This window comes from Rhipicephalus sanguineus, chromosome 5, assembly GCF_013339695.2.
Source record: "Rhipicephalus sanguineus isolate Rsan-2018 chromosome 5, BIME_Rsan_1.4, whole genome shotgun sequence".
Taxonomy (NCBI): Eukaryota; Metazoa; Arthropoda; class Arachnida; order Ixodida; family Ixodidae; genus Rhipicephalus; species Rhipicephalus sanguineus.
In genome coordinates, this window is record NC_051180.1 from 161316172 (window position 1) to 161343241 (window position 27070).

Consider the following 27070-nt stretch of genomic DNA (forward strand, 5'->3'; position numbering starts at 1 on the left):
CCTGGCGTGGCTCAGTGGTAGAATACCTGATTGCCACGCAGAATGCTTGGTTCGATTCCTGCTGGGATGCTAATTTCATTCTTTCCATGTTCTTGCGTCAAACGCTGGCGATGTTGATTTCTCATACGCTCGAGCATTTTACAGTTAACAATGTCAGTTCTAGCGCTTCTTGGGGTAGATATAACACTGTCCAAGCAGGCCCGCGAGGCGGCGGTGAGGCAAGGCCTCGACGTCCCCACGTGGGAGACCTAAGCCCAGTCGGCGAAAGCTCTGCCGGACCATCAATAAAGTTGTTACCAACCAACCTGTGGCGCATACCCGTACACCGCGGCCCGTGGTAAACGGGTATGTGCCACACGTGTTCTAGTGGAAAGGGTTTGACGACGTACGCGACAAGATTTTAACGTTATTCATGTCATGACCCGGCAGCCATATTGTCAAATCCTCTTACCTTGCCATGCAAATTTTGGTCTACACCAAGTTAAGGAGGCGATCATGAGAGCACACAGACGTAGGCGGCTAGATAGATTTTTTTTTCTTTATTACTTTTGCACATCATACAATAATATTAAAGTGCATAAACGGTACCTACAGATGTAAAGACCGGAATGGTTACATAGTAACTAGAATTCCTTTATACGGATAAGTGGCTCAAGATGTTCGAGCCACTCTGGAATTGGGTCTTTAGTTTTACACTCTACAATAAACTTCGTGATCATTTGGCGGAAATATTCACGAATGGGCAGTGTATTGATGTCGGCATGGCGGACTGCCATGTAATTTTTCCAAATACTGTGAAGGCCGAGCAACATAACAGTATCATAAGGTGCTCCATCGTCTTCTTCATTAACTGGTAAAAACCTGATCCCGTAGGCATCAATCAGTAAATCATTTTTTTATAGTTCTCTGCAGTATGTCCCAGAAGAACACCCCTTCCCAACAATCCAGAAAGACATGTTCGATGGTTTCAGGTTTACAACAGAGAAAACAGTGCGTTCCCCACGGTACAAACAGTCCCCTTTCATTCATCCACGTTTTAACTTCTAGAGTCCCTGTATGGAGCTTAAAGAAAAATGATTTTGAACTAGATGGGACAGCCATTTTTTTTACTCGGGCCAGTACATTTTCGCCACGTCCAGCAGGGTACAAACTCCTGTAAAGTGGTACCGGTAAAATAATGTCGAGAAGGTCTCTATACAACCTTTTTCGTTTACTCCCGCTAGATATTCGCTAGAGAAACGTGCCAATAAAAATTGCATGCACCAACTACTTTCTTTTAGATAACCATAAAGCGCCCCATGCAACATAGTCCGAGCTGACAACGAGTGAAGGTAAAACTCTTCCAAGCCTCAGATGAATAACTGCACGTAGAAACGGGTCTCTTGTGTCTCGCAGAAACATAAAACGACTAACGATACGTAAGATACATAGATACGTAGATAGAAAGGCTAAAAGTGCCAGAGGTTCCGCTAAGAAACGCTTCGCAATTTAAAACATCAGAAGCCAACTTCTGAGCTCGTTCGGGAAGACACCGGAACCTTATGGTCTGGGCGATGGAGATGGCCATGATCTGCAGCTTCCTCTACTAAGAATACTGTTCCTCTCTAGCGGTAGCACTTCTACTTGTTCCTAATAAACGTTTTTTTTTTTTTCTCACACACATAACCACCAAAACGGACCGATAGCCTTCTTCCCACCGCACGAAATAGATTTCCTAAACTGAAAACTGTCCACTTCTGGCAGCGGCTATCAGTAGCCACAGCCAAATTGTTCAACGCAGAGGGATCTTTTTTTTTTTTTTTCGGGAGAAACGGGCAGCTGTCGGCTATTCCGAAAATAGTTTTGGTGTTTACTCGACGCATCATTAGTGAAGTGCTGTTTATTACGTGCGTACATCTCATTTTGACTCCGTGAATTTCGCGGTTTTGTGACATCATGTCGCAGGCAGACGATTTAACCTCAGACTGAAAAATTTCTCACCTACAGCGAAGGGCCAGAAATCTAAAATCATGTACCTTTCGGAAATAATTTGTTATCTTATGTCCCAAGTAATCGTACAACATGAGTCATTACACGACTGCAGGCTTTCACACCTTTCGTTGCAGTGAGTTTCCACAGAAACGCTGTGGAACGACCCAGTAGTTTTCTGCCAGTCACTAACACCTTTCGGTTTGTATGGAATGGAAACAGAGGTTACCAGTTGAATGTTATGCCCGTCCGCACCGTCAAAGCAAGTATGGAATTGTGTCGCTTGTCTAGGCGTACTTACCAGAAGTTGTGAGGAAGGGGTAGGACTTTTAGGAGGGATGATGACACTTGCTCTCAACCGAGCACCCCCTTCCCTGTAAAAAATGTAGATGAACAATATATCACGTTAAGAACATATATTCGTTCATGCTTACAATTATTCATGCCGTTCACTGTAGTGTTTCGTAAAGACAAAATCGATAAAGTAGGTGTTCATGCTGAGGTTTTTATATAAAACTCTGAAAACAGAAAATACTGGTCGTCTGAATTTTTGACTACTTCAAAGCCTTTGACCTTGTGAACCACAAATTTTTAAGGGAGTTCCAATTCATGGCATCAGATGCATTACATATCTTATACTTGTCGTAATTGCAACATCGAAAACTGATTGCGATATCTGCGGTGTATGCCCATATCAATAAAAAAACGATGAAGTGGGGCACCCGACATGGAACCGACCATTTTTTTCTTAATGGTTTACATTAAGCGACATCCCTAACATTCATAGCAAGGCTGAAATCTAGGGGTCTATCCGCATCTCAACGTCCATTTTAGTGTAATTCGGGTAGGGACTTGAATGAAAATAAGGGGCGCTAATCACGTAATGTCTAGGCTAATTTATGGCTTACTCAAAACCGCTTAAACATCAATGATATTAAGACTATGAATGTATTATTTCGACGATGAAACATCCACTGCTCTGATCACGCCTGCTAAGGTAAGTGACGTAGTATAGATGGTTACCATAATAAAGCCGAATGATATATTGAATGACCATGGTCGACCATACGATAATCTATCTCAAGCGATTTGTATTCTGTGCAAAGTCAGCTTGTGATCGCCCTACATTGATTAACATGCTCACTGCAACCCGCGTTATACTTACGATAAACTTATTACACGCCAGCACCAGTGTGCAGAATGTCAAGTTAACAAGGGTCGAACTAAATACGGAAAACAAATGCTACGTTCATTGTCAAACGCAATTCAGCGTAAATAGATTTTTCCATGTTAGTGTTGTTATATCATTGAATGATATACGAAGTAGGCTCCTGGAAAAAAGGGCAGTATAGCACAGCATGTTCGTGTTAGTATTCACTTTAGGATTTTTTTTTTGTGGGGGGGGAGGCAGTGAGTGTGTGTTTATTACCCAATTCACAAACATAATTCTCAGTTCCATGTGTCGTCAAATTAAAAGTTTATTTCATCATCATCATGAAATTTATGTCGCAGAGTAGGCTATTTAAAGTGCATTGTACTTTTTATGATATTGCCTTCTTGCAAAATAGTTGATACCCCGATGCTAGACGATTGATGCAGCACTGAAACGAACTAACTCAGATGGAGCAAGCCAATCGAACGGGGCTCTCATGGTGTCGAGCGCACACCGATCTCCGAGGTCGGCGTTTAAGCGCTTCTAGTCGTGACTTTCTCCGTGAGGCGGCGCAAGCATGCTGCGAATCGAGCGAGGCAACGGTACGTTGTATATTTGGTCAAGTATGCGCAGAAGCTTTGCTATAACATCGGTGGAAATAAACCGGCCCTAAATAACTACTGAAAGGGCATAGAGGTAGTCAAGTGGGAAGCATTTGATGACACTTAAAAGGGAGCACTTTACAGCTTCAAACAAGGTCGCGTTGCCTTTGTACGCGTAGTTACAAAAAGAGAATCAGTGAAGACGCACGTCAGTCCCGGAAAATTGCAATGCCAACATTCTAGGGCTAACTAATACAAGGCATTTCGTTTCGTTCTCGCTGTTACGCTCAATGTGGGCATGACTTTGTCTTGCAGACTTAGCGTAGGACTGAAACAACAGGCAGTTTTAGAATAGCGTATGGTAAGCTTTGCTTTAGCGTTTTTTGCCACTACGCATGCGTCGTACGCTATCTTCTTGCGGGCCCCCGTTAAGTGAGCGGTGACCGCATGGAGGAAGGAATACTAAGGAGAGGCCCTGACGTCACACTCGTGAAGCCGCCACATCGCAAAACACCCGCATCGCCTCCTAGCGAAGGCGCAGCGAAACTTTTCGCGACTTCCGTTGCGACGTTCGCAAGCGCATGCGCGCATCGCGAAACTGTGCAGCCTTTTTTTTTTTGTTTGTTTGTTTTTCGCCGTGCTAGCGGTGTAGTCGGTGTAGGTGTAGTAGATTCACGCATGCTGCTCTTTGTGTGTGTTCTTTAGGAAAGCTACGCAATGCCCAGCTGTTGCGTATACCCTGTGCAAATCGCGTGTATACTGCGAGCAGTACCGGGTGTCACTTTTCATGTGTACGTATACGTTCGTTTGATTACTGATCACTAAGGCATGGTATTTGCATGCGGAGCACTCGGATGTGCGCTCTGTTGCTTCTTACTCGTTGCGTCAACTCGGAACACATGTGAAATTTTGTTTTTGGCGTCTGACGCGCCGTACATACCATGCGCTGAAGACATCGTACGTTTTAGAGGCTGTGTCGTTCAAACGAAAGCGCAATAAACTTTTGTTGTTATCGGACTACGTGATGTATGTATCGTGCGGTGTGCGCTCGCTGCGTGCTTTGTTGTGTGCGCACTGGAATGTACAAATTTTATGTGACACGATCGCGTAACAATACGGCGGTGTCTTCTTTCGACGTGAAGTACGTCAACTATAGGTTGGCGTTGCGACCGAATAGCTACTGCGCTCACTCCATATACACGAAACAAAGAACCGCTAATCGGGCAATAGATCAGGAAATCGGGCTACAAGAAAGGAAAAGAAAGGCCTAACGCTCAGCCGAACGCGTAAGTCACTGCTAGGTGAGTTCGAATACGATGTGGCAGGGGCTAATGTTTTGATTACGGCACGTACCGGTAATTTCTGTACTGTTGCACAAAAACGCTCTCGAAGAACTTCAGCACGCACCGCGGGCCTGCCGCGCACGAACAGCCAGGTAAAACGTCTGCTTGCGAACATTTTACTGCTGCGCAACCGCACAATACGCGCTAAGTTTACGCCGGGACTACAAATCCGAAACAGAAGCGACCACCGCGGAGAGCACGCCGCGGGGCGTCTGCTGTTTTGTTTGCCCCATATCGGCTTGTTTGCCCCATATAATCTGGACGTCACTTCCGCACACTTTTCGCAATGCATTGGGATACGATAGGGCCTCTCCTTAGTTTTTTCCTTCCTCCATGGGTGACCGCAACTAATGTGTACCTTTGCGTACGCTGTTCTAAACGCCCTAATGTGTGCAACAAATGTTCACTAACTAACAGAGAGTTAACAACGAGGAATTGAAAGTAATGCTGATTTTTTTCCCGGCTGTGTTAGGAATAACATATATTTCCTAGCTTTGTTTAAACTTGCTGTTACCTTTGAGGAATGTTAACCTATGCTCTGTCTCACCTTGTTTAGCTTGATACATATGTTGTCTTATTGCGGCATAAATATAACGCGTTGTACTTAAAACTGCCTCCGCTGCGATACTGCCTGCGAGGAAACGCAGGTCTTCTGTCAATTAAGAAATAAAACAAGAGGGCAGACAATACCGCTCACGCACTAACTTTCCGGGCAGTGATACTGGCCACCTTAAGTGACTTCTAAATCACAATCCTTCGTCAAAATAATAACACCACTACACTCGCAAGGGGAACCACTCGCATTTACTTGAAAACTTTTCAACCCTCCCAACAAAAATCCAACAGCTTGTAAGGCCATTAATTGGAGAAAATTTCAAAGACGGATTTATCCCCAATCAAAATCTTTGGCCGGGTCGCTGAATCGGGTGACAGACAGACAGACAGACCAAAATTTCTGCGTGTAAGTGTGTAAATGTGCAGATATCCCACGCATTGTGGCAATCAATTTCATGCGAAGCAGTCAGCGAGTACAGCGTACGCAGAGTTTCATCTTTGAGCCAAGTGTTACGAGGTCTATCGACGTTTTTGTGCAGATTGAGTACTTGTGCACAATAGTGCGCTTATCAGGCAGGGCGAAAACACTGGTATGAGGGTAACTCATGATCCAATGTAACGTCGGCGCTCACGTTTGAGAATAGAGGTCAGTTTTAATCGCCACGACGTGCACGATACGGTATGATGATGTTCATACGATAAGTAGCGGCCGTAGGCGTATTCGCGCAGCTTTGTTTGATACCTTGCGCAGTCATAGCTCTACACATGTAATGCAATTATTACATTGATATAGAAGCAGACAGCCACTACTACTGCAAACACAGTTGGCATTTTCCTGAAATGAAGCATGCACAGGATATTTGTTCCAAGCAATTTGAAGCACTGGCGTTGCTCTATGGTGGAATACTTGACTGCAATTAGAATGCTTGGGTTCAATTCCGGCTTGAGCCTTAATTTTTGTTCTTTACTTCTCTATGATGTTTCACCAATCGACAAAGCTGTCAGCACCGCATTTTCTGCGACACGGACTCCTTTTGGCTTTCGCATTAAGATTTCCAGTTTTGGTGGCGCACACCTGCATACCATGGGCAGCGATATGCGGCTATGTGCCACACGTGACGGTTCAAAGGATGTCATGACGTACGCAACAAGGCAGTCACGTTATTAATGTTATGACCTGCGAATAGTGTTCATCACACATTGACGTCCTCGTATGTCCATTTTGGTACACACAAGTTAAGAAGACGACCAGGAGAGGCCCCCTACTACGTAGGCGGCGAGTAGTAGATAGATAGATAGATAGATAGATAGATAGATAGATAGAAGATAGATAGATAGATAGATAGATAGATAGATAGATAGATAGATAGATAGATAGATAGATGATAGATAGATAGATAGTAGATAGATAGATAGATAGATAGATAGATAGCTAGATAATAGTAGATAGATAGATAGTAGATAGATAGATAGATAGATAGATAGATAGATAGATAGATAGATAGGCCGGTGGGTGGGTGGGTGGCGGGTGGGGTTTGTGGGTGGAGAGGTAGGTAGGTATGTAGGTAGTAGGTAGGTAGGTAGGTGGGTAGTAGATAGGTCGGTAGGTAGGTAGGGTCAAGTGCCTGTGGTTTGCTAAGAATTAAATGCTTCGCATTTAAAAAGATTACACATCATGCTGGTGATGTACTTCCGGGGCTCCTGCCCCGGAAGAAGTCCATGCGGTTTACCACATTCCCGGGGACTACTTGACATAGCCCGGGCACCTGAAAAACATACAGTCCACGGCCATAACCCTTTGCGACACGGCGTCCTCATTTGGGGACGCGAACTTCGGAGGCGCGTCCGACGTCGCGTGTTTCTTCAAATGGCCTGAAACTCAGTGTGCATATTCGTGCACGCTTCTTGATTGGACAACTATCGGCCATTTTACTTCATTGTTCTGCGTGTTGCTGCAGATGATCACTTTGCTGGAGACACTACCATGTTAGACGATCGTTCGACGTGCCGCGTTCCAGGACTACCGTCAAGAGTTTTTTTTTTTTTCTCCGCTCGACGCGAGTACAACCAAAAAAACAAGTGTGCATGCTTTTCGGGCCTAATAGTTGATTCTTTTTACGCAAGCATTGAAGCTGACTGATGGCAGAATAATTAGATAATTAGTTACACGCTAAATAACATTAATTACTGAAACTCACACAACACAACACATTCCGTCGTTTTCTTTCTTGGAATTCAATAGTGAGCGTCTTGAAATTCATGCCACGTAATTTGACGCATTTGCAGACAGTGCATCCATAAGTCGTGTCTGAAGGGGATAAAGACGACGGAGCACTGGGAGGCGCGACTTTCCAACTGTGACATGGAAACATGTGACCAACAATTGGCTGATCAACAGAGCTTTCCCCAAGGGAATAATTTATCTTCGATTAAAGTTTTAAAGACGATAGTCTTTCTTGGGGAACTTAAACGCAGAAATTTTGGTCTGTCTTTCTGTCTGTCTGTCTTTCTGTTTGTCGGCACGTCACCCGATTCAGCCAACCGGCCAAAGTTGAACCACTTGCTTACCGTCCACCCATCTTGAACTGGTACGGCTGTTCATACTTGTGAATGTTTGTCGATCAAAAAGTAAATATTACGCATATCTGAGGGCGTAACATCATTAGGTAAGTATTAGGCGATGTGTTCCTTTAATAGAACAATACATAGATACGCAATTTTAAAGACCTTGATGGTATGCGTTTAACGTTGAGACAGTAACGCGTTTATTAAAAGATTGCCACAGCTGAAGCGATCAGCGGTCCAAGCCGAGCAAGCGCGAGCGCCAACAACAACCGTCTTCGTCTTCTCTTTCGCAGGCGTTCTTGTCTGCGCCCTACCATGTTACAAATCACTCCCCGCAAAAAAAGGAGCCATCCTGGCGACCTAAGGAACAGGTACAAACTGGTGGGTCATAATGCGGCTTCAGTCGATCGACGTGAACAGTCTCGCGGCCGCGACAACGGCGGTCCGTTGATGATTGAACAGGCTAAATCATATAGTTAACTGGGGATGCTTGACGTAGGACGTGGTAGGGGCCTTCGTACTTAAGCAGTAGCTTTGTGGAAAGGCCAGGAGCGGAGGAGGGAACGCGAAGCCACACCAACGTTCCAAGTGAATACGACTGAGGAGGCAGGTTTTCGTCGTGACGGTCCTTCTGGCCCTACTCGCCCTACAATGTTACAACCCTAATTTCTTAAGGTGCGCTGAAAATGCAACTGCGCTGAAGCTTGTCTTCCTCCGTGCCCTCTGCACAAGCTCATGTTGTGTTTCGGTTTCGGTTCAGTATTGCATTGTACGAATGACAGGGGGCGCCGCTCTGGCATTCCTGTTTACCCAGGCGACGTGTAAGTAAGAGAGTTTGTGGAGAGTACTCGTTGAGTGCGGACGTTTCTTCTCCTTCGGCGCATCGCGCCAAACAGCGTGTTCGGGCTGGCCGGCGTCCCCACCGGTCGCGTTGGTCACCGCCAGTCTTCGCCTGCCGCTGCGCCGGGACTACCAGCCCACAACACAGCACTCATGTTTCCCGACGTATTGCCAGATGGCGTCCATATCTCACGCAGCGCCTCTTCTATCGTCTTTAGACGACATTTGCAGCGAAGCACGCAGATACGCGGCCAATTTTTTTCTGTTCAGTTATGTTCTTTAGGGAGAAGATTTGATTCGGGTCAGCAAGGCATTAGTATAATCAAATATATAGCTTCGCGTCTCATAAATAAACTTCCCGTTATAAAGGGAATGCTCATAGCCTCGATCCATCCAGGCTTCTCACAAGGTGCCTTACGGGAAAAAGCGATCTTGGAGTAAAACACGCATTTCAAAAGCTAACTTAAAAGAGAAACAAAAATTGCACGTGAAATGTACTGGAGAACGTGAATACAAGGGAGTTGAAAGAGCGCGAATGATGGGACGCCAGAGGAAGAAAGACATACACTAGAGGTGGCTTCTACAAACAAACCTACAAACGGAGGATGGACAGACCCACGGCATAAGGAGCTTCGCCCCTAAAATTTGTTGTGCACTTAGCTCTCGTTTTGATGTAATTTCCTTTTTAAGGTGTTCACTGCGGTAACGTAGCAGAAATTTTTAGGGGCGAAGCTTCTTATGCCGTGGTCTGTCCATCCTCCGTTTGTGTGTAGCGTTGTAGTAGCCACTTCTAGCTCGTGAGAAGCGCGCGCTCTGGTATGCAGTAGAAGAAGCAGACGACGTTGACGAGTGACACTCTCGTGCTTGTTCGCCTGTGTGGCGTTCTTCCTTCTTTACTACGTCTCGTGTTTTCAACGACACCCGAAGACAACATTTCAGAAGTAACGCGCCATGAGGCGGCTCCCTCTTGACACGCTTTCTCTTTAGCTTGGTGTCGCCAGATGGAAGACAAGGCTGCGGAACGGAGGGCACGGAAGGCGGCGGCAGCGCACGCTCGCAGACAGAATCCTGAGGTGAGAGCCCGCGAGGCCGAAGCTGCACGTCGACGCCGCGAAGGAGATTCCGCCGTTCGAGCCCGCGAAGCCGAAGCTGCTCGACAAGCTGCACGGCTGCGGCGAGAAGACCCCGCCGTTCGAGCCCGCGAGGCCGAAGCTGCTCAACATGCTGCAGGGCTGCGGCGAGAAGACCCCGCCGTTCGAGCCAGCGAGGCCGAAGCTGCTCGACAAGCTGCACGGCTGCGCCGCGAAGACCCCGCCGTTCGAGCCCGCGAGGTAGAAGCTGCTCGACAAGCTGCACGGCTGCGGCGCGAGGACCCCGCCGTTCGAGCCCGCGAGGCCGAAGCTGCTCGACAAGCTGCACGGCTGCGGCGCGAATCGGATCTTTAAAATGTGAAGGACCGTGAAGCGGCGAGAAAGCGCGCGTACCGGCAGGCAAAGCCCGAGGCTGTGCGAGCACGTGAAGTGGCTGCAAAACGCATCAGGCGGGCTCTGCCCGAAGGCGCCGACGCGCGCTTCCAGCGGGACTTCCTTGATAACAGTTTCGGCCATAGTTGCGGTGTGTGCAACAGATCGTGGTTCTCAAACAATCTAGTCACATTATCTTCCATCAAGAAAGACCACGCTCGCGCCAATGCCATCGCCGTGCTGCAGCGCGAGTTCGCTTCGCCCCACTCATCATCATTCACCACGTGTATATGCTGTGATTTTTTTCGAGTCGTTCCACCATACTTTATGTATGTACGTGCATGCGCTTGTATGTGGGCGTGTATGTATACACATGCAGAACTGAAAAGTTTCGGGGAGGGAGGGGGGGTTCAAACACCCGAACCCCCCCTCACACACACACACACACACAAACGCGCGCGCACACACACCACCTGGCTACGCCAGTGGTTCGCTGCCAGGGGAGAAATTGGCTCTACGCGATTCGACCCGGCCAATAGGGGGACCCATAGGCGTGCGCACAGGGGGGGGGGGGCAGGGGGGGGGCGGCCGCCCCCCCTAATCACCTAAGAGGGGGCCGCAAAATCTGCCCCGTACATTGACTTAGTAGGGTGGGGGGGGGCGCTGTGATGAACCTTTGCCCCCCCTGATGGGCAACCCTGCACACGCCTATGGGGGGACCTTCTGGTCTTTTAGCGATCTGGCTTTCTGATCCTGCTCTGCCCTTCTCAGACATCCCGAAAAGACCCCCAGGAGTGTGTTGATCCAACATTGAACACGCGACTCACCGTGTAGAACACGGGAGAGATCGTGTTCTGTGAACCTTGCGAGGCAAAGCACAATTACGCGGCTATGTTCAACTGTATTCGCCTTTGTGCCATCTTAAGTAATAACATTTGTGTTTTCCTGTCGTAGATAGAGTTCGCGCACGTCTTCGTTTGAAATTACTTGGATTTATGTGAAAATTTATCGTGCCTATATTTACGATATTGGAGGCCTAAAATGTTGTTTTCCCTGCCTATTTCTGGATACTAAAACAAGCTTTTTTAATGCCTAAATATATGGCCTCTAGTTATTAAAGGGACACTAAAGGCAAATATTAAGTCGATGTTGATTGTTGAAATAGCGGTCCAGAAACCTCGTAGTGCTACTTTTATGCCAAGGAAGTTCTTATTTTGAAATAAAATCACGTTTTTAGTGGTCCGCATCGCGTTAGCGCGCTTCAAATCTCCCGCCTGAAAATACGACCTTCATACGTCACTGCTGCCGTGGCCAACGTTGCCCGCTTTTACTGCGCGGACGCCGACACTAGTAGCAGCAGAGCGGAAGTAGCGGGACCCCCAGTAGCAACAACGGCCATCGAAGCTTGCCGCAGTCCCGCAGTCCCGCAGCGATCGCACACGCAGAGGTTTTGACTGTTTAGCACACTGGCCCAATGGCATGACACTAAGCCACATCGAGCGTAATTGTTCATTCCGCGGCACCCAGTGAAAAGACACACCGGTTTCCCTGCTGCAGCACTGGCCTTGTGCACCATTCGGGCATTCGGCAATGTCACATGCATGCGGCATTTTGTCGACCTTTCGGTCAGAGCGACTTTCACGAGCGCGCAAAACACACGCGGCAGTACGCGATCCCGAAACTACCACTGAGACGCGACCGCGTGAGCGAAGCAGGGCGCCGGGCGAGGCGCAGTTCGGCGAAAACGGAACCTTTGAACAACGCGCGCCGTTCCCCATATGGCAACGCCACGGATTCATTTTTCTATGAATCAAGCGGAAACGAACAAACAGCATTTTATTACGTCTTTTGATGCTCGGAAGGTTCTTTTTTTACTGCTGCTAGTTTGTTTACTAGTGATTTATTGTAGGCCGACTTCCATACGTCATCGGGATCACTTCGAAAATGTCCCACCCGTGGCGCTCATCATGTGATACATTTAGCTTAATTTCTCGGTAAGTAGGGCACCGCTATTGATAATATTGCCGTTTTAGAAGTTGTCATACATTGGGCTTTCACTCTGACATAAATTGTTATTTGCCTTTATAGTGTCCCTTTAACATATGAGGTCTGGCCTTGGAGCTTAAGAGAGAAGGGTATCAGCTTCATTTATAGAAGCAGGAATTGTCCGGGCTTGAGCCGCAAAACCATGCATAGAAAGCTGAAAATTTGATCATTATATGTGATCCAATTAAGGAAGCAAAACGACGGCATATTTTTAGTGCAATACCGTTTTCGTCAGCCCTAAGTAAAAGAGGCTAACACAGAGGCGTCATTGAAGAATCATTACGTTTCTAGTACCATTACAGAAAGAGTAATATTAAACCTTACATTTATCAAAAATAGGTTCCATGTGTTGTGGAGAAGAATGGCGTAGGCATTATGGTATAAAAACAATTTACGTCAGAGAAAGTTCATTTTGTGGAAATGCAACACATATTTGTTATTACCAACCCGACAGAGTAAGGCTGCTTTTAGTCGTGCGTCTGTCAGTACATCATCTGCCAACAAATCTTTCACTTCAGCAGAGAAGACCCTGAGCACACTGAGAACACTGGGAACACCCTCAGCACACTAGTCTTCGCTTTGTTTAGCAAAAACTGGCCTTATCGTCTACATATTTTGTCATTCCGGCGTTTACAGAATACGCTACAAAAAGAATAAAGTTAAGAATATTAAATGCACATGCTAAAGTAATTATGACACGGGGGCGATACAGTAGGTTATTCTCTTATATACAGCTAGGTTTTATGCGACAACTTTGTTCATTTCGTTTTCATTTATTTAGGACGTACCTCATTTTGTTCATGCATCAAGCATTTAACGATTTCATAGTCACGCGAAATATTGTCACAGTAAACACATCAAGAAAAACTATTGCAAGCGATGACATGAAATGGACTGGACAACTGCTGTCAATCATTAGAAGATTTAATTAAGTTAAACAAGTGTAATAACGGGAAACCGCCATAAAAACTTCAGTCACCAAAAAAAAATTAACCGCGTATCTGCGTGCTTCGCTACAAATGTCGTGGAAATACGATAGTCTTCTGCCGGCCGTAGTACATGAGTCCTCCTCTACGTTGAATCGCCGCATCTGGCTCATAGCGTCGCATTTGCAGCGCAGCCCCAAAAAACACTACCATTTTCAGCGCAGCCTATGAAACACTAGGGTCCTTAGAATTACGTATCTATGTATTTTCTAGTAAAGGAACACACCACCTAATACTTGTATATTGATGTTGTGCATCAGATATGCGTAGCATTTGCTTCTTGATCAACAATGTTCACATGTATGAACGGCGCTACCAGTTCAAGATGGCTGGGCGGGGCTTCGCGGGGGGGGGGGGGGCTGAATCGGGTGACAGACAGACAAACAGAAAGACAGACAGACAGACCAAAATTTTTGCGTTTAAGTTCCCTAAGAAAGACTATCGTATTTAAACGATACAGCAATATTTCACTATTCGTTCATCCATGAGATTTCCAGGACAAATTATTCACAGGCATAGCTTTACTCGGAAGAATATCGCCGCCAATAAGCCGCAGCGTCCATTGTTACTACAGGACGAAGGTGTACAACTGCGACATTGGTGCAAGAATATCAAATGACCTCTTGCGCTGCAGTGAGGAAGGTTCATAAGAAAGCATTACCACTTGGAAACCACATCGAAGCAGGAGTACTCAGTTATTATGGCGGTTCCGGCTTCACTATTGTCGGAATTTTTATTTTATCTGAAAATAGACGTTTGGGCTACTCATACAGTAGATGCATTATGCTCCTTTGTAGAGGCATATTGCGGGTGTATGAAAACATTTGCTCGTGGAGTTCTCTTTCCTATAAAAAATTTCAATCAGTTTTGACATGAGCGGTATTTGATGTCTACCTGTCAAACCTCAAGGTACTCGCGAATAAGACCTTCTCGCCGGGGACGCCTTCTCGCTAAGGCACTTTATATCTTCCACGTGCGAACTCCGAGCACCCTTTGCTTCGGGACATGGTGAGAGTCGTAGGGCCCGAGCAAAGATACTTCAACGCGCCGTCCAAGGACCCGTGCGTTCTCGAGACGCCAGATCTCTGCGATTCTGCCATCACTCACGCACGAGCCAAGCGAGCGTGAGCCGCTACGAAAAGTGTCGAGCTTTGTGCTGAAAAGCCCGCCGGCTGCCCTCTGCCTGCAGCACGTGCTCCCAAAATAATAATGCGCGAATGCCGGGAACACTGCGAGCTGCGTCCATTCGTCACTGTCGCGGCTGCGCTCTTCTAATTGCTTTCCGACCGTTTGCCAACGCGTTCCGGTTGTTGCGGCGGTCGGTGCACACGCGATTGGAGCTGCGGCGGACGTCATCCCGGCATGCCCTGCCACCGACCTCTCTGGGCAACTCCTACCCTGCCGCGTTGTGTATACAAGCTCGGACTATGTAGGCCCGCATGCAGTAAAAGCACCGCACGGCGGCTGCCGCCTTCTCTCTGTGCGCAGCTAAGTGAGAGAAGCTTCAGAAGCAGGCCATGGAGTCCCTTCGTGTGAGCATCGACGCGCGCACACGCTTTCCTACAGGGCAGATAACGAGTTACCCCTGGCGTATCCTCGAACTCTTCAACGTGTCCAACAAAGAAAGCATAACGAATAACAAAGCTGTAAAAAAGCAGCCCCTGCTCGGAACGTGCTCGAGTCCGCCCTCGCTCTCTCTCACTTTGCTCGGAGTCCTAAAATTAATGGAACTGAGCACCGGTGCAGCCTCCCTATGCAGCCGTGCCCAGCGAACAGAAAGACTTAACGAAGCAGCAAAAAGGACCCGAATAAAAATGAAATTTCGCAACCGAGTGAGCCCTCGCGAGAGGCGCTTCTTCTTCTTCGCGGTGATTCCATTTTCATTTATTTCGCTGTTGCATTGCTTTATTTCTAACTTATTTCTCGGTCTTACGATTCGTACAACAAGACGGCGCCAGTGGACCTGACGTCGCCGCCGCTTCGCGTATGATTAATCGGAGCGCTGAGCAAATGGAAACAACGAGCCGCACTGCTGGAAAGCGGGATGACCGATGGATCGGGACGATGACTGTGGTGCAGCGGCGGGCGGCGGACGAGTGCGCGGGCCAGTTTTGGGAAGAGCGCGATGGCGTCCGCGTGCTCATGTCATTAGACACTTTTAGTTGGGCGTACGCAGAAGTTGCGTACACTGCGCACAATACGTTGCGTACGCTGCAAGCGAAGCGTGCTACAACAGTTTTAGTTTAACGTACCCTGATGCGTTTCACTCATATAGATTAGTCGTACGCGAGATGTGAGTGTTTTCACATGCTTATCAGCGCCACCGACGTCAGAAGTATGCTAGGTCCCAGGAGTAACGTGGCCTCTGTGATCTGCACGCAGGACCTCCCGATGGCCTGGGTAATGGCCACTGGCATACATGTGAGGCCGCGGCGTTCGCTGTGTGCATTTTTGGCGTCGTCCCTGGCTGCAATGGTTGCGCGCGTTGACCTTTGCCGTAAACGTTGAACATTACTATGTGCACACAGCTTTGAAGCTGGGTACACTATGGAAGAATGGCGTTTGATGGACTACGGCCGCACTGGATCGAACACAGCGTTCTATCTAGCGCGGCTGTGAATGAGGCTTAGCGTATACCTTACAGCAACTGGTCGTATTGCAGGCATTCTTGACTTTCCGATCTACTAGCAGTACTTTCAAGGAATCAAAGCTCGCACAACGCTCAATGTGCGTTATGTTGCGGCATGAATAAAAGTAAGAGCCAAGCTCACGTTCTTTTTTTTTACGGCGTCATTCGCCGAGAGGCCTGACAGTAAGAGATAACGCGTTCGCGCACACAACCTGTCGAAGACGGTTGCTTGAGGATTTCTGGGAGACGCCAGGCTATGTCTTCCCACTGGTCAGGACGCCGGAACGTGCCGCTTGATTGTACCTTGTCTGGCATGGAAACATGGCCTTTCAATGTGGAGTACACACGACTTGCATCGGGTTCACTATTGCTGTCTGCGTCGAACGCCACTGCAGCCGCCATGGGCTCTCGTTTCTGGTTTGTTCGAGATCTCGCGAGAACGCAACGTAGTAAGCGTTGCGTTACGTACGCAGCGTCTTGCTACGGGCGTACGCGCGCATCCCTGGAATAGATACGTTACGTACTGCGCATGCGCACTTCTCTCCCGTGGCCGTGCTGCGTACGTAGGCTCGTTACGTACGCCCAACTAAAAGTGTCTATTCGCCGCGAACAAGCTGTTTGTCTTGGCGTTCGAATCGAGACGCCGCCTTCACTAGCGTTGCGGCTGCTGCTCATTTTGATCATGATGAATCAATACAGGCTACCCGTCCACCGTCCACGGTCAGGTGGTACGGAAATGGGCTTAGGCGTGAGTGGTGACGGTCCCGGACACGCCGGCCGCCGCCAGAGGGCGCTCTCAGCGTCTTTGAAGCTGCGTCACGTTCTAATCTGAGCATACACAGGGCAAAAAGTAACTTGTTATGGGCTTGTATGCATACATTATTTCCGCTTCTTAGTTGCAGGCCGTAATTACAAGGTGCTTCTTCGTGTCCCTGCAGGCTTTGAATATACACGCTGCAGCCACGCATGCAAGCAAGCACATGCCCACCGTGGTAACGTACTCTTTAGAGATCCGCTTAACCAATCCGAATACAGTAACAACCTCAGCCCTGCTTTTATTTAGACGACGTCGTCTAACAGCTCTCTTGCTGAGCTCGGACAAGAAATTCTAGCGGTGTCCGTGGCCTTCTTCTAGAGACGTATTCAATATAGCACTCTGAAGGAAAAAAAAAAAAACACAAGAACGGCCGACAAAAAATGAAACGGTTCAAATGATTTTAATCTATTTCATGTTAGGTCGGCATTTCTCGCGTTTTCTTTTTTTTTTTTCATCATGCGGACCCCGACCACACGAATTATCGTCGAACCATCTATTTCAACATAGCATTCTACAAACCGAAACAATACTACTCCAGACCAGGCATGTAAAGAAATAGGAAACGTCAGTTCTCATTAATATTGTGTCTAACAAAGAAAATGAGCCCTTAAGAGTAATCTTCTTTCCTTCATTCATAGCAAGGGTCTCGTTCTGGCAGACGTGGTGCCTTCAGGTAATGTGTGAGGGATAATTGGTCAGCTGCCAGCTCGTAAAAATATCACGTGCTACGTGACGCCAAAAGGCAGAAAAAGAGTGTTCCACACTCGCCGCCATGGCTGCGATCGGCGCTACTAACACTCCTAGGTTTTAAATGCACATATATACCCTATAAAGTGGACGGGGGGATGACCGCCGCCGTAGCTCAGTAGTAGAGCATCGGACGCGTTATTCGAAGGTCGCAGGTTCGGTCCCTTCCGGCGGCAAGTTATCTTTTCGTGCACTTCACTTTCTTCCCATTTATATTCATATTATTACGAATAACATATCCTATACTTTTCTTGGCATTATTGTCTGTTAGTTCTCATTATTATTGTAGCTAACAAAGAAAAACGAGCCCTTAAACGCCATCTTCTTTCCTTAACACAACAGAGCTCACAACATACTATACACAAACATAGAATGCCTGGGTAACAATACGAGCAAAGGCTGCTGTATTTAAAGTATTAAATATTTACTTAGAGATGCCGCTGTATATATTTTACACACAACCTATCGTACGAACGTTAAAGCATTACCCCAAAATGATAACGACAGTCGATGCGAAGGTGGTGGTTAAATGATGTTGCCACTGGTGGGTTTTCCCTGGTGGACCTGGCCAGTATTTGCTTCAACGGAACATCCTTTTCCACTTCAAGTAGTATCCACGGTTCACCAAAACAACCCTCCCGAAGAAGTATCACAAGGGGGCCCTGCGCACCATCCGCGGTCCTTCAGGAAAGCTAACGGTTCTACCGTCGGGGGAAAAAAAAGGAAACGTCTTTTTTTTCTGCCCTCCAGAAGTCTCTTTCATAAATGCACAGAAGCGCTTGTAGGACCATATAAGTGCCACGTACAGCCTACTTCGTTGCACTCACTACACGATGAGCTAGACGCAGCACACCTAAATTTAAACATGCGTGCAGAACTGCAGTCTGATACTTTTTGTTGTCAGCACAGAAGGGCTGCTTCTGGGTCGGTCAGTATAGAAAGAAAGCGTGAGATCCAGTCCAAAATTGAGCAATGCAACGATGAACAGAAGTAGTTCCTGAAGCGTCACTCAAAGAAGCACAATAACAAAAACTAATTCAAGAATACGAAATAGGACTCTGCAGGTTATGGTTAACGAGAACAGAGTGACAAAAACGTTGGGGTCACTTGCCGTGTCAAGATGAGGAACACGCAAAGACGGGCCACATGATGGTTCGAGGCAAACACGTTTCGGTACAGCACCGTCCTGAAACTTCGTTGTCTCGAATGATCATGTTACCTGGCTAGTTTCGTTAAATTCTTGACAGCATAAACACAGCCTGCTAAACATCACGATAACAGGAAACATTACGCCGTTTTTCATTCTTATGCAGTGAAATAAAAGCTTGTCAGCTGGCGAAACTTAAGTAGATTACGTTTGGAGACGATGGCATGAGGAAGGGTGTCCAATCACCTAATAGGACGTGTAAGCACTGACCCATATGCATATCTGTTCCCATAGATACGCGTAAAGCTCAGCTGGTTATATAGTCTGCATGATGCACTGGTCACAACTTTCAGCAGAAAAAGTTATTTCATTTTTTAAAGTATGAACGTACTTTAGACACAATACTAGAAATGTAACATCACCGCAATTTCCGGCCGAAAGCAGAACATTCGCTTTTATTAGTAAGGTGCTCCGTTTGCAGTTACTTGAAACAAACCTAATGACTGTATTTTGTGTTGATTCTAAGGAGTTCATTCAGTCGTCATGATAAAGTGACCAAATTGTCAAGGTAAACACGAGCCACGGACGCACAAACGTCTCAAAGTCTGGCATTTTGAGGTTAGAGAGTGAATTACGGCGGTCGTACGCTGTGACACATTTAAGTATGGCATAGATAATAACAACGTGACGGCTCCAGAAAATGTATGATGTGTCACGTGATTTATTCACGTACAAACTGCGAGAACGCCGTGGAACGTCAAGGGCCAAGCGCAAGCTCGGGGCGCGTGGCTGTCGCTCGCACTGTGGCTTGCTTTCTTCGCTCTTCGTCGTCGTCACGTACTCTTCACTACATTGGCCCCTGGTGAATAGCGGAGCCATCCTGGCGACCTAAGGCGTTGTCAGTATAGCGTGGTCGTAATAGGGCTTCAGGCGGCTGACATGGACGATTTCCCGACCACGACGACGTAAATCGTGGGATGCTGTCAGAGGCTCAACCTCATAATTGACAGGAGACGTGCGAGAAAGAATGCGGTAGGGTCCCTGATATCGGGCACGTAATTTCAAGGAAAGGCCAGGAGTGGTCGATGGGATCCAGAGCCAAACGAGGTCACCAGTCGTGAAAGTAGAGAGAGGTCGGTCGGTGTCGTGCCGTAGCTTCTGGTGGCCTTGGTCCTCGATGGTCAGCGAACGGGCTAATTGTCTGCAATCTTCGGCGTATCTGGCAACGTCAGAAATCGCAGTATATTCAGACGAGTCCGGCGTATAGGGAAGCATAGTGTCCAGCGTGCAGGACGGGGCGCGTGTGTTGCGGTGTTGTACGCGTACGTGACGAACGGCAGGACGGTGTCCCAGTTGGTCTGGTCTGATGCCGTGTATATTGTCAATATATCACTGAGTGTGCGATTAAATCGTTCCGTGAGGCCATTCGTCTGCGGATGATATGCGGTGGTCATTCGATGAACGATGTTGCACTGGACGAGCAAGGCCTGAATAGCGTCAGACAGGAAAACACGCCCTCTGTCGCTCAAAAGTTCACGGGGAGCACCGTGGCGAAGGACAAAGTTGCGTAAGATAAAAAACGCAACCTCTCTTGCGGTAGCCGTTGGAAGTGCTGCAGTCTCTGCGTAACGGGTGAGGTGGTCCACGCCAACAATGATCCACCGATTCCCAGAGGAAGTCGGGGGAAGCGGGCCATATAAGTCGATGCCGACGCGGTCGAATGGACGTCCCGGACAAGGTAGAGGCTGAAGTGGACCTGCTGGGCGTTGAGGTGGAGCTTTACGCTGCTGACAAGCAGTACAAGCACGTACGTACTTGCGCACGAACGTGTACATGCCGCGCCAGTAGTATCGCTGACGCAAGCGGTTGTAAGTCTTCAGAGCGCCAGCGTGAGCGCTTTGCAGGTCGCTGTGAAAAGCAGTGCAGACTTCTGTGCGCATGTGGCGCGGGATCACTAGCAACCACCTCCGACCGTCAGGTGCGTAATTACGCCGATAGAGAAGGCCGTCGCGGAGTGCGAAATGCGTGGCTTGACGACGGAGAGTTCTTGACGCTGGATGAACCAATGAACCAGTCAGAAAGTCGACGAGTTCGGAGATCCACGCATCCTTGCGTTTCTCCGACGGCATGTCTGCGAAGTCAAGGGGCGTCAAGACAGCTGACGTGGCTGACGGCGAAGCCGTGTCAGACGGTAACGGTGAGCGGGATAGCGCATCAGCGTCCGAGTGCTTGCGGTCGGATCTGTACACAACACGAATGTCGTATTCCTGCAGCCGAAGCACCCAACGACCGAGGCGGCCTGAAGGATCTTTCAGAGATGAGAGCCAACAGAGCGCGTGATGGTCCGTGACTACTTCGAAGGGGCGGCCATAAAGGTACGGACGGAACTTGGTCAAAGCCCAGATTATGGCGAGGCACTCTTTTTCAGTGACTGAGTAGTTGCACTCCGCTTTCTTCACGGTTCGACTCGCGTAAGCAACAACGTACTCGTCGTATCCTGGTTTCCGTTGAGCCAGTACAGCACCAAGACCGACCCCGCTAGCGTCAGTATGGACCTCCGTAGGCGCATTAGGGTCAAAGTGACGGAGTATCGGAGGTGACGTTAATAAGCGCCGTAGCGTCATGAAAGCTTCATCGCACTCTGGTGACCAAGCCGACAGGCCGTTAGAGGCTGTCAGTAGGTTGGTAAGAGGTGCGATGATAGAAGCGAAGTCGCGCACAAATCGACGAAAATATGAGCACAGCCCAATAAAGCTTCGGAGCGTCTTGATGGAATTGGGCTTGGGGTACTCGGCCACAGCACGAGTGTTTAGCGGGATCCGGAAGAACGCCTTCCTTGCAGACGACGTGACCTAGTATGGTGAGTTGGCGCGCAGCAAAATGGCACTTCTTGATGTTAAGTTGAAGGCCAGCAGAGGCGAGGCACGTGAGAATAGCGCGAAGACGAACAAGATGAGTCGGAAAATCGCGGGAAAATACAACAATGTCGTCAAGGTAGCACAGGCAGGTATTCCACTTGTGGCCACGAAGGATGTTATCCATCATTCGTTCGAAGGTAGCTGGGGCGTTGCAGAGTCCGAAGGGCATCACCTTGAACTCATAAAGCCCATCGGGAGTAACGAACGCAGTCTTCGGGCGGTCAGGGTCAGCCAGTGGAACTTGCCAATAGCCCGATCGTAAATCCAAGGACGAGAAATATTCTGCCCCTTGCAAGCAATCGAGGGCATCGTCGATGCGTGGCAACGGATATACATCCTTCCGAGTTATCTTATTCAGGCGGCGGTAGTCGACGCAGAATCTGATAGAGCCATCCTTTTTGCGCACAAGCACGACAGGGGACGACCAGGGGCTCTCAGATGGCTGAATGACTCCGCTCGTGAGCATATCATCGACTTGTTCATTGATAACACGGCGCTCTTCCGCCGAAACGCGATATGGTCGTTGGCGTAAAGGGGCATGACCACCGGTGTCGATGTGGTGCGTGACGCTCGTTGTGCGACCCAGAGATGGCTGACCGCAGTCGAAGGATGAGCGGAACTCTTATAGAAGGGCCAATAGTTCGCGTCGATGGTCCAATGATAGATCCGGGGACACAGAAGGGTGAAAAATGTCTGACTTCGGAGGTGCCGCAACAGGGGCTGTCATGGCATTCAGCTGGTGGTGAAGTGGGGCTTCAGCGAACTCCAGAAAGCGAAGCAGGTCAACGGCATGTATGCTTCCCAAACATTCCCCGCGAAGTACGCGAACGGGCGAGATGCGCAAGTTGGCAATCGGCATGATGGTAGCGCCGGATTCGACGGTGAGTACGGCAAACGGCAGTCGTAGGGCGTGGCGGCGGAGAAACAGCTCTGACGGGGCGAACAGGACAGCGCCGTCAGGAGCGGCCGGACAAGTCAAGGCGACAAGGGTGGACGTGTTTGGGGCTACGTCAGCGTCGGCAGCAATGACAAGTTTACATGCGTCAGATATGGTAGGCCCAGAAACAGAAGTTTGCAGCGGCGTAAGGGCGACTTCTGCTCGGGCGCAATCTATGATGGCGCGATGACGTGAAAGGAAGTCCCAGCCGAGGATAACTTCGTGAGAGCAGGACGGCAGCACGAAAAACTCAATGACGTAAAGTTCTCCTTGAATATTAACGCGCGCGGTGCACACGGCTGAAGGTGCTATGAACTGCGAGTTCGCAGTGCGGAGCATGAGTCCTGAGAGCGACGTGGTCACTTTTTTTAACTGGCGGCAGAGGCTCTCGCAGGTTACGGAAACGGCGGCCCCGGTATCAATTAGCGCTTGGGCCGTGGTCCCTTCAACATTGACGTCGATAACGTTTTGCGGCGAAAAAGACGGAGGCCTTGGGCAGTTCGCTTCGCATGCAGTTCTTGCCTCCGGAACTGCAGCGATCAGTTTCCCTCTTGCGCAGCAGGTCGGCGACGCATAGGTGACAGGGAGCATCGTCGAGGGGACGGTGACCGGTGGGTGTCGTTGGGTCGATGATCACGGGCATACTCCGGTGGCGACCGGGACGACGACGCGACCGGCCTGCCGTCGGCGTCGAAGTGAGGAGGGGCGTAGTTTGGGGGCGACCTGGACGACGACGCAACTGGCATGCCCACGGCGTCGAATGTTGGAGGAACCAGGCGACAATGGCGAGCGACGTGGCCGGCGAGGCCACAGGAGAAACAGATGGGCCGATTGTCCGGGGTTCGCCACGCGTCGGAGCGGCGGAAAGACGGAGCCGAGGGGGTTGGGATGGGCGGCGACGAAGCATACGCGGATGTTGGCAAGACACGGGGCTGCGTAAGTGGCCGAGGTGGAGCGTAAGGCATAGATTGGTGATATGCGGTGGTCGCCAAGGCATGGGACGGCATCAGTGGTCGAGGTGGAGCAGAGGGCATAGGCTGTTGAGGGGGCCGAGCAGCAACGGCGGCGTAGTTAAGCGGCGCAATGACGGGCGGTTGTTGGAACATGGGTGGGAGAGCCTCAGCAACTTGCGTCCGAATGGCTTGTTGAATGCCCGGAGCCAGAGGATGCGCCGGCTCGTGAGTGAGCGGAAGTAAGGACAGCTGGCGTGCGACTTCTTCACGTATGAAGTCTTTGATCGTGGGCTGGAGAGTCGGCTGAGCGGCCGGAGGGACAGCTAGCTGCAAGCTGGAGAGCGTGTCGGGGGTCGGGAGGGCCTGACGGGCGACCGCGCGCTGCCTGCGCAATTCGTCGAAACTCTGACAGAGTGAAACTAGCGCAGCGACTGTGGTGGGATTCCGCGCGAGCAGCAGCTGGAAGGCGCCGTCCTCGATGCCCTTCAAGATGTGGTTGATTTTGGCCTCCTCAGGCATAGCGGGGTCGACGCGGGTGCACAGATGGAGGACATCCTCGATGTAACCCGTGTAGGTCTCACCCGGTTGTTGCGCACGCTGACGCAAGCGCTGCTCGGCGAGAAGCTTGCGAGCCGCAGGCCATCCAAAGACGTCCTTGATAGCAGTCTTGAAAGCTGACCAAGATGGAAGCTCGGCCTCGTGGTTGTGATACCACAGTTGGGCTATGTCGGCAAGGTAGAATTGCACATACCCAAGCTTCATTAGATCGTCCCATCTGTTGCTGGCGCCGACTTTGTCATACCTCGACAGCCACTCGTCCACGTCCGATTCACCGGAGCCCGAGAAGATGGGGGGGTCCCGCTGAGGATACACGGTGCCACAAGTGACGTGGACAGCCGAAGGGCCAGGCTGGGAAGGAGTCTCGGTGGCCATGTTGGTATCACGAAGGGGGGGAAGCTTACGGGAGCGAAGATCCAGGGTCGTAGGGGAAACCCACGTACCTCCACCAAATGTCACGTGATTTATTCACGTACAAACTGCGAGAACGCCGTGGAACGTCAAGGGCCAAGATCCAGGCAAGCGCAAGTTCGGGGCGCGTGGCTGTCGCTCGCACTGTGGCTTGCTTTCTTCGCTCTTCGTCGTCGTCACGTACTCTTCACTACAGATGGAATAAAAGAAGGAACAGGAGAGGAAGGAAAGGCAGGGATGCTTAATCAGTCTAGACAAACTCGTATGCTACCCTACACTGGGGAAAGGGATGGGGTAGCTTTAAAGAGAGAGAGAAAGAGAGAGGGGGGGAGCACGCATGCACAAAGACACACACCTCACAGTCACGATATCGTCCTTTGCCAACAACCGCCGGTGCAAGTCTGATGTCTTGAAGAATTTTAGACCTTCCTTCGTCGCCTTCATCCGCGTTGACCTGACACGTGACTACCGCCTGAGCCCTCGCACAGAGTAGCACTGGACAAACTGTTTTGCCAATTCCAAATAAGCTCAATGTTGTCCCGTGGAAAGCGGTGGTCATGGAAAAGGCTGTTTGGTGACATACATGATGTGCTTATTTGCGACAAATAGCGCATGGGATGTTACGTCGTTTTGAACATCCATAATTTATATTTTATATCATAGCGACTCAATAACGCTACTTGCGTGGCCGAAGTTGACTCTGGAAAGATGTAAATAATGACGATTTACGTTTGCCGACTGTCAGCGATTACAAAGTTGTGGAGCCAAGATAATGTGAGTGAATAAACTCCACTGCAGCTGATTGTGAAGTTAGGCGGCAGTCAGCTACGTGAGGGTTTTGGAAACGTTAAGGAGCGCAATACAATACGTTCATTAGTGACACTGCATTTTAATAGCGATATCAAGTTATAATTAGTAATATGCGACGGTGTGTGTCGTCTTTTATGGAACCTGCTGCTTGCCATACGTCGAACCATGCAAAAGTAGGAACAACTTAGTGCATAACAACACTTAAACGTGCGTACCGAAAACGCAGATGCAACCACCACGTGGATGCTACGAGCATCATTCACCGACTTCCTAAGAGAGGGCGCCACCTACACTGCAAGAATGCAATTGAAGCTTTCTCGCACCGCCTTGCATGTGCGATGTGCAGATCCAAGTTCGCGACCGTGTAGCTGAAAGCTGCGACTGACAACAGACCACACGTACGAGCTGACCATAACGAGTCTGCGGTGCCACGCGTGAACTTTATATCAGAAAACTCTAACTTGATGTATGAGCTATGCGTGAACTTGATATCAGAGTTGTAAACTTGGTGTGCAGTCATTTCAGTCACAGTTTATTAAGTAATGTGTGTGTGTGTGTGTGTGTGTGTGTGTGTGTGTGTGTGTGTGTGTGTGTGTGTGTGTGTGTGTGTGTGTGTGTGTGTGTGTGTGTGTGTGTGTGTGTGTGTGTGTGTGTGTGTGTGTGTGTGTGTGTGTGTGTGTGTGTGTAAGAGGTGAGGGGGGATAGGTTTTAAAGAAAAAAGCCGTGTTTTTTATAAGTTATTTTAGGAACATTAGGCCGGCAGGAAGCGGTGTAAAAGCAGCGCCTCGCTCGTTTTCTCAGTGTCGCAGCACGCTGGGCTTGAATGATCGCACCGCTGAGTTGCGGGGGATGTGGCAAAGGGAGGCCGACGCCAGCGATGACGCCTCAAAGCAGGGCCGCCCCAAGAAATTGCCCGGGAAGCTGGCGAGAGGAAACGCTCTTTGGCGGTGCTGCTGGCGAAACCAGAGGCTGCAGGCGTCAGCTGCGGGTGATGCGCTGCGGAAATGGGGCTAATTATTTCGTCAGTCCCGAAAAGGTCGGCCCTTCATTGGCAAACACATGAGCGGCGGCAATTTAAAAAGCGTGTCGCCAATTCCGTCACTTCAGGGAGGGGTTGAGTCGCAAGGCTTCTGTCGCGTGCGCCTCAAAGGCATCGCTTTGGCTTTGCAAGTGATTTTCTTTAATCTTTGCATTGAGAATGCTGTGCTAGGGTCTAGCGCACACAGGAAAGCCCCCAGTTAAGTTTTTTTTTTCGTAGCTTCCACTGAAACAACTTAGTTAGTTTCTCCTCAGTTCAATGCGAGCTTGGTACATTTCAGGGCAGGCTGTCTTTTTCGTAGCGTCGCTACACACACACGCACAAAAATAACACATTTGGAGGTGTATGAGGTGCAGAAAGAGCCTTACTGCACCCATAACTTTCCTAGAAATTTCGGAAATGGTGTGTTGTGGGAAAACATCCTTCCTGAACCTTTGTGTTTACTTTAGGGTGCTAAAAGGTTCTTGTGTGAAACTGAACAGCCTTATGTGAAATTTAAAACACACTCTCAAATTAAAGGCGTCTTATGCACTTCAATATTTTGATAGCGTGTGTGCTTCTCTCCGAGAACTTTGCGCCACCG